Source organism: Suricata suricatta, chromosome 15 (genome assembly GCF_006229205.1).
Source record: "Suricata suricatta isolate VVHF042 chromosome 15, meerkat_22Aug2017_6uvM2_HiC, whole genome shotgun sequence".
Classification (NCBI taxonomy): Eukaryota; Metazoa; Chordata; class Mammalia; order Carnivora; family Herpestidae; genus Suricata; species Suricata suricatta.
The window spans coordinates 40,990,224-41,004,449 of NC_043714.1; the positions used below are offsets into that span (position 1 = coordinate 40,990,224).

A 14,226-nucleotide genomic window follows, 5' to 3' on the forward strand; every position below is an offset into this window, starting at 1 on the left:
GTGCACCCAGTGCCCAGTCTGGCTGCAAAACTAGGTCACAGGTATCAGTAAGCTCCGTAGTGAGCCCACACTGTCATCAGACCCCCGCGTCAAGCTACACTCCTTCATGGATCCCCTCACAGAGGCCTGAATACCTGTAAAGAAGAGCCCATGAATGGGACCCAGGAATGGAGGTTCCTGGGGTTACCTGGCAGGGGACATTTCTCTGTTGTGTTTACTGCAAAGCCTTGTGGTCCCACCGCCCAGAACTGCGTGCTTCCTTTTCTGAAATAGTAAATCAGCTCTGGGCACATCAAAGGAGATTAGCATTCCTCTGGCACTGGCTTTGTTTTCTGATACATCTAAAGGAAGCAGGTCCACTTATCTCCACAATGCTTTTCCAGAAAGCTCAGTTGCCTGCTGTGTGAGGTCACCCACTGGCCTACAATTTGCATCCATCACACCTTGTACGGAGGTGGGGGAGGAATTGGCTGGCTTTGTTTTCCAGCACTGGAGAAACAGATTTCTTCTTAAGCTTCACACAATAAATTGTATTAAATCCTTTCAGCAGGGTTTCCATGGCTATGTGAAAGCAAAATCATACAGTAATTGTTTTAAATAATACAGCAAGGGGAACCGGAGAGGACATCTTAATTTTTCTCTGTGCAGAGTTTCTGTTTGTATGGAAATGTTCCCGAGGAAGGGGAAAGGTCTCTGCATTCACTGGGAGTTGCTTGGTGAATGTAGTGCAAGGTCAAATACAGACTGAAATAAACAGACCTACCAAATCCCTCGGCTTTGGCCATGTGAACCCTGGGGCCCTTTTGCTTATTTTAAGTGGAAATTTGGATGGCATTTATCTCTTTGCTGCTTGGTCACCCAAACCCAACCTCCCACTGAGGAAAGCCTGGCCTCTGCTTCCCATGCCTTGATAGAGTTGGGGGTATACACCAGAAAAGGTGACTCCTGACAGGATCCTCAAGTCCTGTATCAATTTGTCCCAGGGACCCTGGGATGCTCTGCAGTAGTAGGGATACTACTTTCCAGTAGTCTTAGCTCAAGTAGCAAAACAGAATGTCATGGATAAAAGTCAAAGTCCAAAACTGACCGTCCTAGAGTCCCAGCCCCATCAAGCAGGCTGTTGCGAGTTTCCTCAATGCTGGGATTCCATTTATTCATCTGTAAAATGAGGGTGATGATATTTACACACCAGAAATTCAGAGTCCCAATGAGGTAATGCCTGTAAAGTATGTGTCCTGACAAAGCATTAGGGCTCAATAAATAGTATTGGTCTCTTTTATTACCATTATCATCTTTATTCTTTGGCTATAGAAGAATCCTCCTCATCATAAGGTAGATCTGAGGGCTGTCTGCCTGGGTAATGCCCAGGATGAAACCTACAAACAGGTGCCAGAGAGCTGGCTAGGGGCTGGAAAACGGGGAAACAGGGTCTGGTTCCTGCCCTCCAGGAACTGTCACCAACGGGTGCTGATGAAGCTTACATCCAGATTGTACTTGGCCGTGGCTGCTGGCCCACGTTGTATTATGACGCCAGAGAAAAATAAGTTCCTGACTCAGGCTAGACAATCAGCTGGGTAAGGAAGGAGAGAGCTCTATACCATCACTCACAAAAATGTCATCTTGAGTCCTTAATCATGCGGGCATTCAATCAACTTCCAAACAGGTATGCAAGTAAAGTCTCTCAGCCAAGCTCTAAAGGGTGTCCAGGGTAGACTTCACCCCAGGTCTTAGCCTTTGACCACAGCTGAAGTCGTTGAGAACCTCAGTGGGTGGGAACTGGGGGAGGTGGAAGAAGGAGAAGATGGGGGTGGGGGCATCATAGCTTCACCAAGTATGTGTGAGATCACTTTGCAGACATTGGAAACCAACACTGGAAAGAAAAGGACATTGGCTCTCATCACAGTCTGCCATTTTGAACTCTGTGGAAATTTATTTTAGCTTCTTGTTTTTTTAATGCTTTAGAGCATGGACAATAAAAAACTATAATAGAGTGATGAAGAAAAGATTCGCCCACACAGAAGTCATCCTTGGAGCCAAAAAGACATAGTTGAGATGCTTTGCTTTATATCCATGCCCGTGAGAGATGTTCCCTCTCTGTAGGTCCCATGGGAGGCTTGGAATAGACCCACCAGATTCCAGGAGCTGAGCTTGGAGTCGGTCAATGGCTTCCAGGAGGCCAGTGGGGGCTTGTCCTCCAGTTCTCTGCTCTGTTTGTGGCCTCTGCCTGCAGCTCACATTTTGTCAGTCCCAAGCCTGTCCTTTTTTCCAGAACACAACTCATACCCCACTCACTGCTCCTTTTAGAACTTTGTCACAAGGTTGAGCAGATGTGATGCCAGGATTGGGGCCCTTCCTCTGCACTCCCACATCACTTCTACTGTGGGACTCACCCTGGGGTTATAGTTCCTGTTTCTCTTCTGTCTAGATTATGAGCCCCTCAGGAAGAGACTGTCTCTTATGCATCATGGGACTCCAGAGCATAGCAGAGAGTCTAGCACACAAGATTATGCAATAAATAGTTGTCGAATGAGCAAATGCCTAGATGAATAGTGAATAATAAAACTCTGCCAAACACATCCACATGATGATGCACTGAACATCAGTGTGATGTTCCTTTAGATCTTTCTGTCTCAGAGACAGGCCACTTTCTGCCTTGGGCTGAGAGTCAGGTGTTATGGGAATACCCCCAGATTTCTTCAAAATTTTTCTGTCCAGTTGAGACTGTCTATGAGCCATTGTCTTAAAACTTTTAAAGCTTAACTAGTATCTTATAGCCTTACCTTTGAGATGATCAATATCTTCATACCGTGTCTTACGAGATGGCTGGGAATGAGAAAGAGCTTTACTCCTAAACTCAGCAAGTCTGCTCTGTGCATTTCAACTAAGTTTGCTTAAAACAAAACAGTCAGTTTGGGGCTCTATATCCATACCTTATCATACCAGCCTGAAAGAAACCAGGAGTCACTTTGAACATTCTGCCCAGATGTCTCCCTAGCCATATCTGCTATCTCATAGGTACATTCCCATTTTTCACATTACCACAAGCAACGGTGTATGGAATTATCCATCATGACAAAATGGGGGATGCCTTTTTCTAACCTTTAAGAACAACTTCCTGCTTGGTCCCAAAGCCGATGTCCCATGATTTCAGTTTTTGGCACCACATTGCTCCTCTTCCAGGGACCAACTTATGCTCTAATTATCTGTGGCTGCATAGAAAGTCATCCAAAATTTAGTGGCTTTAAACCACAGTTTAATAATTGTCATGGCTTTATGGGCTGACTGAGCTCAGCTGGGTGGTTCTCAGGTGGGGTTTCTCCTACAATGGCAGTCAGATGTCAGCTGGGAGGTAATTTTATGATGCCTTGGCTGTGTGGATGTTCAAGATGGCTCACCCAACAGCCAGCAGCTGATTCTGTCTGCGAGCTGCAAGCTTGATTAGCTCCCCTATATATAGCCATGGTTTCTGACAGCATGGAACCTGCTTCTAAGATGGATCATCCTGAGAATGAGCATTCCAAAAGCCCTAGGCAGAAACTACCACACTTCTTATGACCTACCCTCATAAATCTCAAAACATCGGGGCACCTGGATGGCTTAGTCCAGTAAGCCTCTGACTCTTGATCTCAGCTCTAGGTCTTGATCTCAGGGTTGTAAGTTCAAGCCCTGCATGGGGCTCCACACGGGGTGTTAAGCCTACTCAAAAAAAATCACAGAACATCACTTTCATTGGATTTCATTAGTTAAGCAAGACACTATGGCCAGCTCAGATTCAAAGAGAGATAAATTGGATCTCATCTCTCCATGGGAAGAGAGTCAAAGGATTTGTGGCCATATTTAATGTGCCACTAAGATCTGTGTCCTCTAGTTAAAAATACTGGTCTCTGAAGATAATGGGTCAGCTCTGCATACCTGTAACTCATAACTTCTGAGTTATCCCTGAGACTACTCCCAAGACCATCTTGTGGCCTCTTATCTTACAAAATATATGGGCCTAATTTGCCATTCTTCTGAGCTTGATTTCTGCAACACATCTGTTAACTCTGACATATGAATGCCAAAATTGAACAAGTGGCTCTATCAGTCATCTATAAGGAACCCAGATCAGGAACATTGTTTCTTCAGAATAATTAGGGTGAGCTGCTGAAGCAAAGAGGAAAATACACAGATCAAACACATTGATAACATGCATGTAATCACCGCTGCTAAATAGCAGACCAAGGTGTAAGTCCATGTCCAATTATGCACCTTATGGACCATCAGTGTTGATTGTTTAACAGTCATCAGCCCTGGCTTGTTATCTCCATCCTTCAGAATGGCTATGGCGGGTGGGTGGAAATGAGTGATCATTTCCCATCTCTGCTTCCTCCGCCCCTGTGTACAAGCTCACCAGGAGGGATGAGACTGCTGGAGAGGAAGGTAAGAGGGGTAAAATGCAGCAAGGGTCCCTGCAATTCTGTAAGTATATTAGGGGACAAAAGAATATATCCTATGCTGGCACACAGGCGTTTGGCAGTAATTATTTCACACTGTTGAGGGGCAGTACCACTTGGTGAGAGAGGGCACAAGCCCTATAGTCCGTTAGCATGAACTAGTCTCTGCTCCCCTCATATCCTCAATTCTCAACAATTATCTTTCTTCCCCTTGTACTAGTATGCAACTGCTTGATCACTCCCTCCTTCTGGGAACACCCAAAGAATAAATGAGGAGTCAACAGAGCCATCCTGAGACAAGGCAGTCAGGGAAGGCACATCTGAGGAGGTGGCATTCAAGCTGACCCTCAAATGACAAGAACCAGTAGATTTGTCATCATCATGGCAGGTGCCTTCGTTTCCAGTGGCTCCTGTAACAAATGACCATACACTTGGGGGCTTGAGATAACAGAAATGTATTCTGTCACATTTCTGGAAGGTAACGTCCAAATTCACCCATTGCCTCTCCCAGCTCCCTGTAGCTCCACTGTTCTTCAGCTTCTGTGTACATCACCTCCATCTTTACCTCTGTGGTCACATCGCCTCCTCCTGGTCTCTGTGTTTCTGTTTTATAAGGATACTCATGATTACATTTAGGGCCCATCTGGATAGTGCAGGAGATCTTTCTCCTGTCAAGATTCGTAATCACGTATTTTCCCATACAGAGTAATACTCACAGGTTCCAGGGATGAGCATGTGGACATACAAAATTTTAGAAGCCACCTTTTGACCTACTACAGTGTGGTCAAAGAATCAAAAGAGAGCCAGGCTGGGTAGGGCCTTTTCAGCTTGACAAGGAACTTAGTCTAGAACAAGAAGCCACTGGAGGTCTCAGGTAGTTTGCACTGAGGTATGTTCTAGAATGATCACTCTTGCTACTCTGTAGAGAATGGAGTCACAGATAAAGGGCAAGGAGAGTGGCAGCAGTAGGACCAGTTCAGAGGCTGGTGCCAACAGGAACACCCAAGTATGGAGCCATCGTGCCCTTCTTGAAGTAAGGGCACAAGCACGTAACCTTCACCAGAGTCCACAACACAACATTGCTGGCAAGAATGCTCTTTGGACAAAGCAGATTCCAATTCCAAGTGCTGCATAGCAAAACTATGTCCTATCTCCACTTTGTTTTACCTCAAACCCACATAATTTACTCCTATTATTAACTGAAATAAACTCATGCTTTCTCTGCCACAGCACTGGGAGACTTCCTCCATTACACCGATGACAGGGCTTTGTGATCAGGAACTCAAGGTGACCTCGAGAAGAAGCCGAAACGTTCGGTTGACTACAGCCAGAGGGAAAAATCTCACACCAGCTACACTGAAGTGAAAACGTTCGCAGTTAGGGCGGGCTGGCAGGTAAGCCACAGATCGATGCCCCCCCCCACCCCTACCCCCACCCTCCCCTGCAGGCCTCTCCTTCACCACTTGCACCCACCTCAGTTGGCCTGTCCCCCGACTTACAGATGGGCTCAGAAATGAACTATGCAGAGATGAGACCAAGAGTTTTTGTGACTAAAAAGAGCAGTGCTTTGTTAGTTTTCAGGCCAAAACTGTCTCTCTCATGCATAGGGCACAGATCTCTCGGGTCTTAACCAGGTACACATGCTCAGACTAGCCTCGGAAACAGATTTGGCTCAAATTTGTCTCTACTTGAAGTGACCCTTGAGACTATCCTCCAGCCTTGCCTCACAGGGAAAGGGGAGAGAGAACAGACATTTCCTGGAGACCCACTCTGTGAAATATACCTTCACACAGGCCTGTGGCAGAGACTGCTGGCTGTCCCCACCTGTCACTCTTCACCCCCACCTCAGTAATAACACCTTTGATTTTTAACTGGGCTAGAGTGCCGGATGAAGTATAGAACTCTGTTAAATTTGAACTCTATATAAACAAGGTAAATTTTCATACTAAAAGTATGTCTCAGAGTATGCTAAAAAAGTATTCATTATTTATCCCAAATTCAAATTTAATTGGGTGTCCTATATTTTGGGGGGTTAAATCTGGCACTGGGCTGCCTTAAGTTAAGATGGCATTTCTCAGTTTTTCTTGACATTGGGCAAGGCCATGTGATAAAATTCTGGCCAGAGGGATATAAATCAAAATGACTTTTTAAAGGTAGTGGTTTGCTCGTCTCACTTTCTTCTTCCTGCCTGCCTGCTGGAATGTAAAAGTGATACTGGAGCTCCAGCAGCCATTTTGGACTATGTGGTTAGAGCAGCAAGCTATAAGGAGCCTGGTCCTTGGTCTAGAACACAAGTAAGAAATAAATTTCTATGTTATTTAAGTCACTGCTATTTGTGGGGTTTTGCTACTTGTAGCTGAAACTAATAGAAACTAATGCACAATGGCATCTAATTTTCACTCAATCTTCAAAGTAAGGCATATTATCCACATTTCAGCAAATAGAATCCCAAGGCTGAGAAACATTAGGTAGCCTAGATAGGTGGTCACATAGTGATTCTGAGTCAAGTTTTGAAACCCCAGTCTATCTGCACTATATTCTGGCCTCTTATTTTCGATACCACATTGCCTCTCTGGGTGAGAATTTTTATCAGATGCCTAAGATTTTGGAACACGATATTAAATTTGCTTCCGCATGTCTGGTATCTAAAGCATTTAGCTCCCTCCCTCATCACAGGCACAGAATATGGACATGTCTGCTATCAGTTAGTGTTATATCACGTAGATCTCCATCCTTACATCGATGACTTGAGAGGGTGGCATGAACGGACACTTTATTTCCTTTAGTGTCTCTAAACATATTTACTTGGCCTCAATTTTAATAGTTCCCTGCAAAAATGTCTTAACTGAGTTATGATTCAATATGAAGTCCTTAGCTTTTATAGAGAATCAGTATTAAAGGGTCTATTTGAAGAATGTTTCTGTATCCTTTGAAACATATTGCATTGCTTGTGATTCCTTGTAAAATATAATTTTCATGCAATAAATTTCATGTAGAATTTAATGCCAGGGGAAAAAAAGTTAAAAACATCTATTTGGGTGTGAATCTATGTTTCATTTTGCTTTTCTTTTCTTTCTTTCTTTCTACTTTTTTTTCCAAACACGGAGAGAGTAAGATGTCTAACAATCACTCTTTTGCTTTAGTTTCCAGGACTCTTGGAACTAAACTTCAGGTTCATTTACAGTCTTTTAATCCCCTAGATACTAAAATAGTTATTTGTCATTCTCTTTCTTTTTAATCTATATTTTTTTCTATTCCTCCATTATCTTTCTTTAAGTCCAATTATCCATTTAGGATATATTTTTTTATTACTATAGACCACCTCACATCTGCCTTCATTTCACTTAACAAATGCGTGCTCATTGCCTCTCTTGCACTCAGCACTTGCCTGGAGGAGATGAGTTATAGGCTATAAATTCCTAACTGAGCCTTGCTTGGCTCGTAAGTCATGAGCACTACTTTCTTTTGAAAGGTCCTCACAAATCTCTACCAAATAATCCTTTCCAAAATTAGGCAACAATGAACAGTAAACCCAGGATTTCCCAAAATTTGCATATTTTTTCCCATTTTGAAAACCAAGATCCTAGCCCCACCACTCCAATCTTCTGACAGAAGACACGTGCCTGCCACAAATTTCAAGTACATTAATGGCACAGCCCTGGGGAAAACTGTGAAGAGACCAACATGTTCACAGCGGCCATTCTGCTCCCAACATGCTCTGTGGTGGGCTGAGGTTGGGAGCGGGGGGGGGGGGGGGGGGGGGCTTCCCCAGGTTTCCAAACACTGAGAACTTTGGAGCCCTCTTCTCACAGCTTCCAGCTACCAAGACCCTTCTCGAAGGATGTCACATGCATTTATATCTCTGTATAAAAGTCACCCTTTTGTCTCCCCCTGGGACAATGGAATCTTAGCCATTAGAGTAAATTAGGGAATGAAAGCTATTATCCTCATTAAAGGAATTGTGTAGCTAATGAGCAGGGCCACACCCTAAAAAATGTGGGGCAAGCAAGGAAGCGAGGAAGTGAGAAATCAAGGCCTTCGTGGTGTGTCTGAAATCGGCCCAGCCTCTGGAGTCAGCATCCTCCATCCCTACCTTGTCCTGCCCAATGGAGAAAACTCCAGCTGGTTCACGTCTCCATGGTGACACAGCCAGGTTTGTCAAATACGACTGAGCTTTCAGAGAGTGGAAAAAACCACCCCAAGCAGACAAACTGGGTCTTTTCTTTAGACCGGGTTGTGGAATTATAATTTTGATTCTTGACACCCATCCCTAGAGACGGTTGATCCCAACATCCAGGAAAACCTGCATTTTTCTGCCAACTTGAGTGGCCAGGAGAGACCCGCCACAGTCTGTGGTCCTGAAGAGTGGCCCTTGGTGTCACAGAGATGCACTTGATCTCTCCCTGAGCTCAGCGCCTCACCCCTCGGCCCACGTTCTCTTCATGGTGACACATCTTGATTCTGTTCCCTGCTGGCCTCACTGGGCGGCTCATCTGCGGTGACACGATGTGGTTTATGAAGCGCTTTCAGGCACTCTGTGAGGGGGCTTTATAAGCGCTGCTGGGCTAAGGCAACAACCTCAGGAAAACTCAGTGACTGGCTTAGGGTAAAAAACCAGCAGAGTCGGACCTACGAGGCCATAGCTTTAACTCCCACACAAGAGTTATCTTCCATCTTACTCAGCTAACCACGTCCACCAAGAGCCAAGCAGGCTGGTGTCAGGAGCCTGGCCCCGCCACACCGCCAGGGCTCTGCTCGCATCCTCACGGCCTCCAGGGCTGCCTCTGGGACTCCATTCTGAGGCCCAGAGTTTGTTAGTGGCCTGGATGGTGTCTGGTTCAACTCCGACTGCCCGTGCTAGGGTGGTAAGCGAGCAACAACATGAGTGAACGTTCTCAGCTGGGCCCTGAGGGCGGCCTCGCCAGCATGCTAACCGCACTCTGGTCCTTGTGCAGTAGAGAAAAGGGGAAGGGGAGGGGGGGAAGGGGAGGGGGGAAGTGAGAGGGGAGGGGGAGGGGGAAGGGAGGGGGAAGAAGGATAGGGAAGGGGTAAAGAAGGGAAAGGGAAGGGGAAGGGAAGGAAGGAAGGAAGGAAGGAAGGAAGGAAGGAAGGAAGGAAGGAAGGAAGGAAGGAAGGAAGGAAGAGAAAGAAAGAAAAGAAAGAAAGAAAGAAAGAAAGAAAGAAAGAAAGAAAGAAAGAAAGAAAGAAAGAAAGAAAGAAAAGAAATCTTTTCCCTTGCAAAGTCATCTCCACTGCACCACCGCTGTCTTCATTGTATAAATGGGCAGGCTTCAGATGATGTAGGACCGTTTGGTGGGAGAGATTTAAGGCCCTGAAGTAATGCCTGCCTTGTCAAGTCCACATCAGAAAAATCAAACAAACCAGAATATGATCTTCTCTTCTGTTTTTGTCTTAACGGTTTGGGAATTGCCGTCAGTGGAAACGGCATACTTTGCAATAAAAATATTCCTTGCTGGCCAAGTGACACATCTGGTGGGCCACAGCGAGGGAGAAAAGGAGCCCTTTCATCCCTCAGCGGCCGGCCCGGGAGAGGCATGGGGCGGGTCTGCCCCTGGGAATGTTCCCGAAGTGTCATTTGAGCGGCTCTGGGAGAGCCTGGATGATGGATTTCATAAGGGAAATCAGGAATCTCATCCAGAATAAAGTTTGGACGGCTTTATGAAATCATGGAGAAGAGCTCCTAAGTGAGGAAAATTAATCTATCCCTCCCCTGCTCTGCAGGTCAACACTGAAATTGTCCTACAAAATGTGCTTTTTTTGTTTGTTTTTAATCTGCAAAATAGGAAGGTCTTTAAACCTCCCTGGTTGATCCCTTTAAATACCTCATAATGTTCAAGAGAAGAAGTTTTCCTTGTTTCTAACATAAATCCGTCTTGCTGAAATTCAAATCCACTCCATCTTGCTTAGGGATCACCTGAGGATTTCACGCCTTCACCAATATGCATCAACACATGAAATAAATGTAACCAAACAAAACAATAAAGCTCCTCTGAGAGAGGATTGGAGTCCCATAAACAACTAGATAAGATAGCAGGACGTCAGAAGCATGACAAAGCACTGGGAGAGTGAAGGGGATGGCTCCTTGACCCCCACAGACAGTGCAGGGTTAAGTTGAGCTTTGACACCTTAATAATGCCAAAAGGACTTGAGTTCTTTTCTGTTTTCTCCTCTGCTTTCCAGGGGATCACAGAGCCATCTGAAAGCTATTTCCCTCATGGTGGCACAATAGCTACTGTGGTTCCAGGTCTTGCATCCTTAGAGCATGCCATCCCTTCCAAGCGCCAATCCTGAAATTCCCCCTTGATTAGTCCACCTTGGGTCAGGTGTCCACACGTGAACCAGGAAATGGAATGTACTGATTGGTCCCTGGACCTGGGCATGGGGTCAGCTTCCCAGGAGTACTGGGGCTTTATGAGGAAGAAGAAAAGGCAATGAAAAGCTCGGTGCTGTTAGGGAGAAAGAAGGTGGGCAATTAAATGCTGGGTAATTGTGGGGGGAAAAAAACCCAAGATGTTTTAACCCATATGTTTTATTACGATAGGATTTTCTGGACCTAAGACATCTCTTCAGACCTGTGGTTGGTCCACTTAGAGATGTATTATCCCCCCAGATCAGTGTTTCCCACACTCCCTCAGTGAGGGGAATCACCTGGGGACATTGTTAAGGATGCAGCCGCTCACATTCCTCCCCTGGAGCCTCCAGTCAGCGGGCCTGGGATAGAGCCTGGGAATTTTTAACTCCTTGTGTTCACCATGTGATGCTTGTGAGGCCAGCTCACACCTACACCCCATCCCAGCGCGTGTTCCTCCTTCCTGCTCCTACAAGCAGGAGAGTACAAAAGGACTGCAAAGGTCTTCGGGATGAGGGGGACACACTCAAGTTGTATGCATCCTTCATCTAGAACAGACTTCAGAAAGGTGCTTCCGGACCTGCGCATTTCGAGGACCCATCAGAAGTCTCTGGGTAGTGAAGAAAACAGTTGCTACCCTTTGCTAAGCACAAAGTCTCTGGAGAATGTCAGGCCGAGTGCTTTGCACAAGCGTTACTTCTGTAAGTTATGCATCTCCGTCTGCAGAACATTTTCAGGTAAAGCAGAGGACATCTTCTTTCTAAAACATTCTTATGAAGCAGTTAAGAGGGGCGCCTGGGTGGCTCAGTCAGTTAAGCACCTGACTTGATTTCAGCTCAGGCCATGTCTCATGGTTTCTTGAGTTCGAGCCGCTGCTTGAGTTCTGACCCTGCAGAACCCGCTTGGGCTTCTCTCTTTTCCTCTCTGTCTCTCTCAAAATAAATAAACTTTAAAAATTTATTTAAAGAAAGAAGGAATCATTATAATACATAAAAATAAAAATATATAACAATTCCCACGTAAGTTTTATTTGGTATCTACATATTTAGTATTCATAGATTATCCAGAAGTTGCTATTTTGTCGTAGTTTCCTTGGCTGAAGTCACCTTAATCAGCTTTCATGCCCTGGCAGGATTTCTGAGGTCGCCAGAATATGCACACCTCTGGGAAGAAAACAGCTGGAGCCAGAATGTGGTCAGGATCCCACTGCGGCTGCTGGGAGCCTGGGTTTCTGCTTCTCTCCATATGTTTGAAGCCCTTCTCCCCACCCCCCACCCATCCCCCATGCCCGCTTTCCACACTAAACCCAGGAAGGCGCTGCTGCTTCACAGCAAGCAGTTGCACATCACCTCTGCCAGTCACTTGCACCCAAAGGCTATCTATGAATCCCAGTGCCAGGTTCTAGAAGGGTAAGTTCCAAGTTCTGGTCAGGTAAGCAGAGCTAAGGCACTGGCCTCGGTCCAGGTGGCCATGACTGGGAAGAAGAGGGCTCAGATGATACAGAACACGGGCCCAGGAGCCAGTTTCTACTGGGAGAAAGAATTTAGTTCTCCAAAAAGAAAGAGTCATCGGAGGCTGAGAAGATGCCCCCAAAAAAGCTGTTGATGCAACTACTGTAAAGGCCATAGCTCTTAAATGAATTTTTATTGCATTTATCCCAGAGGCATCTGGAAACATTTAAAAACCTAGTGGTGCACACAGTGCTGGACGCACTCATGGCTGCCCACACTGCTGCAATAACCCCTCTGTCCTCTAGGGTCCAAGGCTGGTATGTGGGAGCCAGTGCTTTAGAAGAAGAGAAAGAAACTGGATGATTCTTGGGAGTCCTTGACCTCTCTGGTCGCATCCTTGGAATGAAACGGGAGGGAGTGTGTTTTGCCTGCTAGAAGCGATTAGAGAGAGACAGGACACTCCCGAGGGCCACCCCGCCCCTCCTGGCATGCCTCAGAGCCCACGGGGCTATTTTGCCTGCAAGGCTGATTGTAACATTTCAGCCTTCGCTGGCAGCAAACTGCCCACTTCCTGGCAGTTCCAAGCTGCAGGAGACTAATAAAACGAGCCCTAATGAATGGATGGCTCTGCAGTAATATTGAACTCTCAGATTTATTCTTGTTGATAATTTGAGTAGAGTAGACCGAAGGGACTCTTCGTGGTATAACTAGGAGATAAAATTCTGATGAATGAAGCATTACCTCGTTGCTTAAGGAATCGTGCATAATTAAGGGGGTTGTTGACCCTAATTGAGAGGATGTTGCCAAGGTGAGCCAAATGGCAGTTCTGGACCAGAGAGAGAGTCTCTTGCCCATGGCAGCTCTTCTGCGAGTAGCCGAGTTCACTTTGGTTTTGGCGAAGTTTAGAAATGAGCTTCACTAATGGGGCTTTTTAACCTAGATACGGAGCTAGGTCTGAGGAGCGGTATGCATCAGATTCTGCCTCCCACAGGCCTCCTGGCTAAGCAGAACAAACCGAGACAGAATTAGGGGGTCCCTTCGGGGGCCTGTGTATTCTAGGCCTCCATTCAGGGTCTACAGTTGTTCTGCTAGGTGCCTAGATGAAGAACTTCCAGAAAAAGCACCAAAAAACACAGACTTTCGGTCCAGCCCTGACTCTGCTTCTCAAGCCCCCGTGGGACCTTGGGCAAGTCACTTAACCTTTATGACTCTCAGAAAGGTCATCCAGAAAATGATGGTTCCTCAACCTGGCAGCTATGAAGGTCAAATGAAATGTTAAAGTGCTTCATAAATTTTGAAACACTGTACAGATACATAGGGAAGGCCCTGTTACTGGAATATTCATATACAAGTGCCTGAAGTATATGACCTGGTACCAGAAAGCAAAAGGTTTCATAGCACAGAAATATTCCCTGCTCAAGTATAGTACATATGATATTGGGCTCCACTCCAGACCTCCTTACAATTAATTAATGTGCTTTCTTGCCAAAAACGGAAGCCTGCCCCTTCCTGATGGTCGGACCTCTACAATGTCTGACCATATTTGCAAACACAAGGCAAATGGGTGGCAGAATAAAATTGCAAATCGTGTAGAAAGTGAGGGATTTCATGAGGCCAGTGAAAGCGATGTTGGAGAATGCTCGATTCAGTCAGCTAAGCACTGACCAAAGAGTAAGACAGAGATAGCTGATTTCCAAATTAAGAGGGAAGAGCAAAGTCAGTGTTGCTTCAAAGAAAACAATTTTAAAAAGAAAGATTTTAAAGCGGCTCTTGGAGAAAATGATAAAACACTTGAATATTGCCAGAGTCCAGCTCCAGCAGGTCCAGGGTTCCCCTGAAGGATGGACGGTGTCGGCATGAATGAGATGGGAACCAGCGAAGAGGGAAGGGAATGAGAGAGCCAGGAGGTTCTTTCTGATCAGCAGGCAGGCATCTCTGCACTGACAGGAGGATCAGCTTTATTTATTGAAAA

General features: G+C 45.7%; 1 long non-coding RNA gene across 3 annotated transcripts; it reads left to right on the forward strand.

The window, feature by feature from the left end:
- The first annotated feature begins 1,566 nt into the window (after positions 1–1,566).
- On the forward strand, positions 1,567–12,869 carry LOC115279296. 3 transcript variants are annotated; one of them, XR_003903344.1, is made up of 5 exons: positions 1,567–1,663; positions 4,654–4,911; positions 5,664–5,827; positions 11,936–12,212; positions 12,560–12,869. It is a non-coding gene; the product is annotated as an uncharacterized LOC115279296 (long non-coding RNA). The 3 variants fall into 3 exon arrangements; XR_003903345.1 differs by having other exon boundaries at positions 11,936–11,997; XR_003903346.1 differs by lacking the exons at positions 11,936–12,212; positions 12,560–12,869 and adding an exon at positions 6,643–6,728.
- Positions 12,870–14,226: the final 1,357 nt, after the last annotated feature.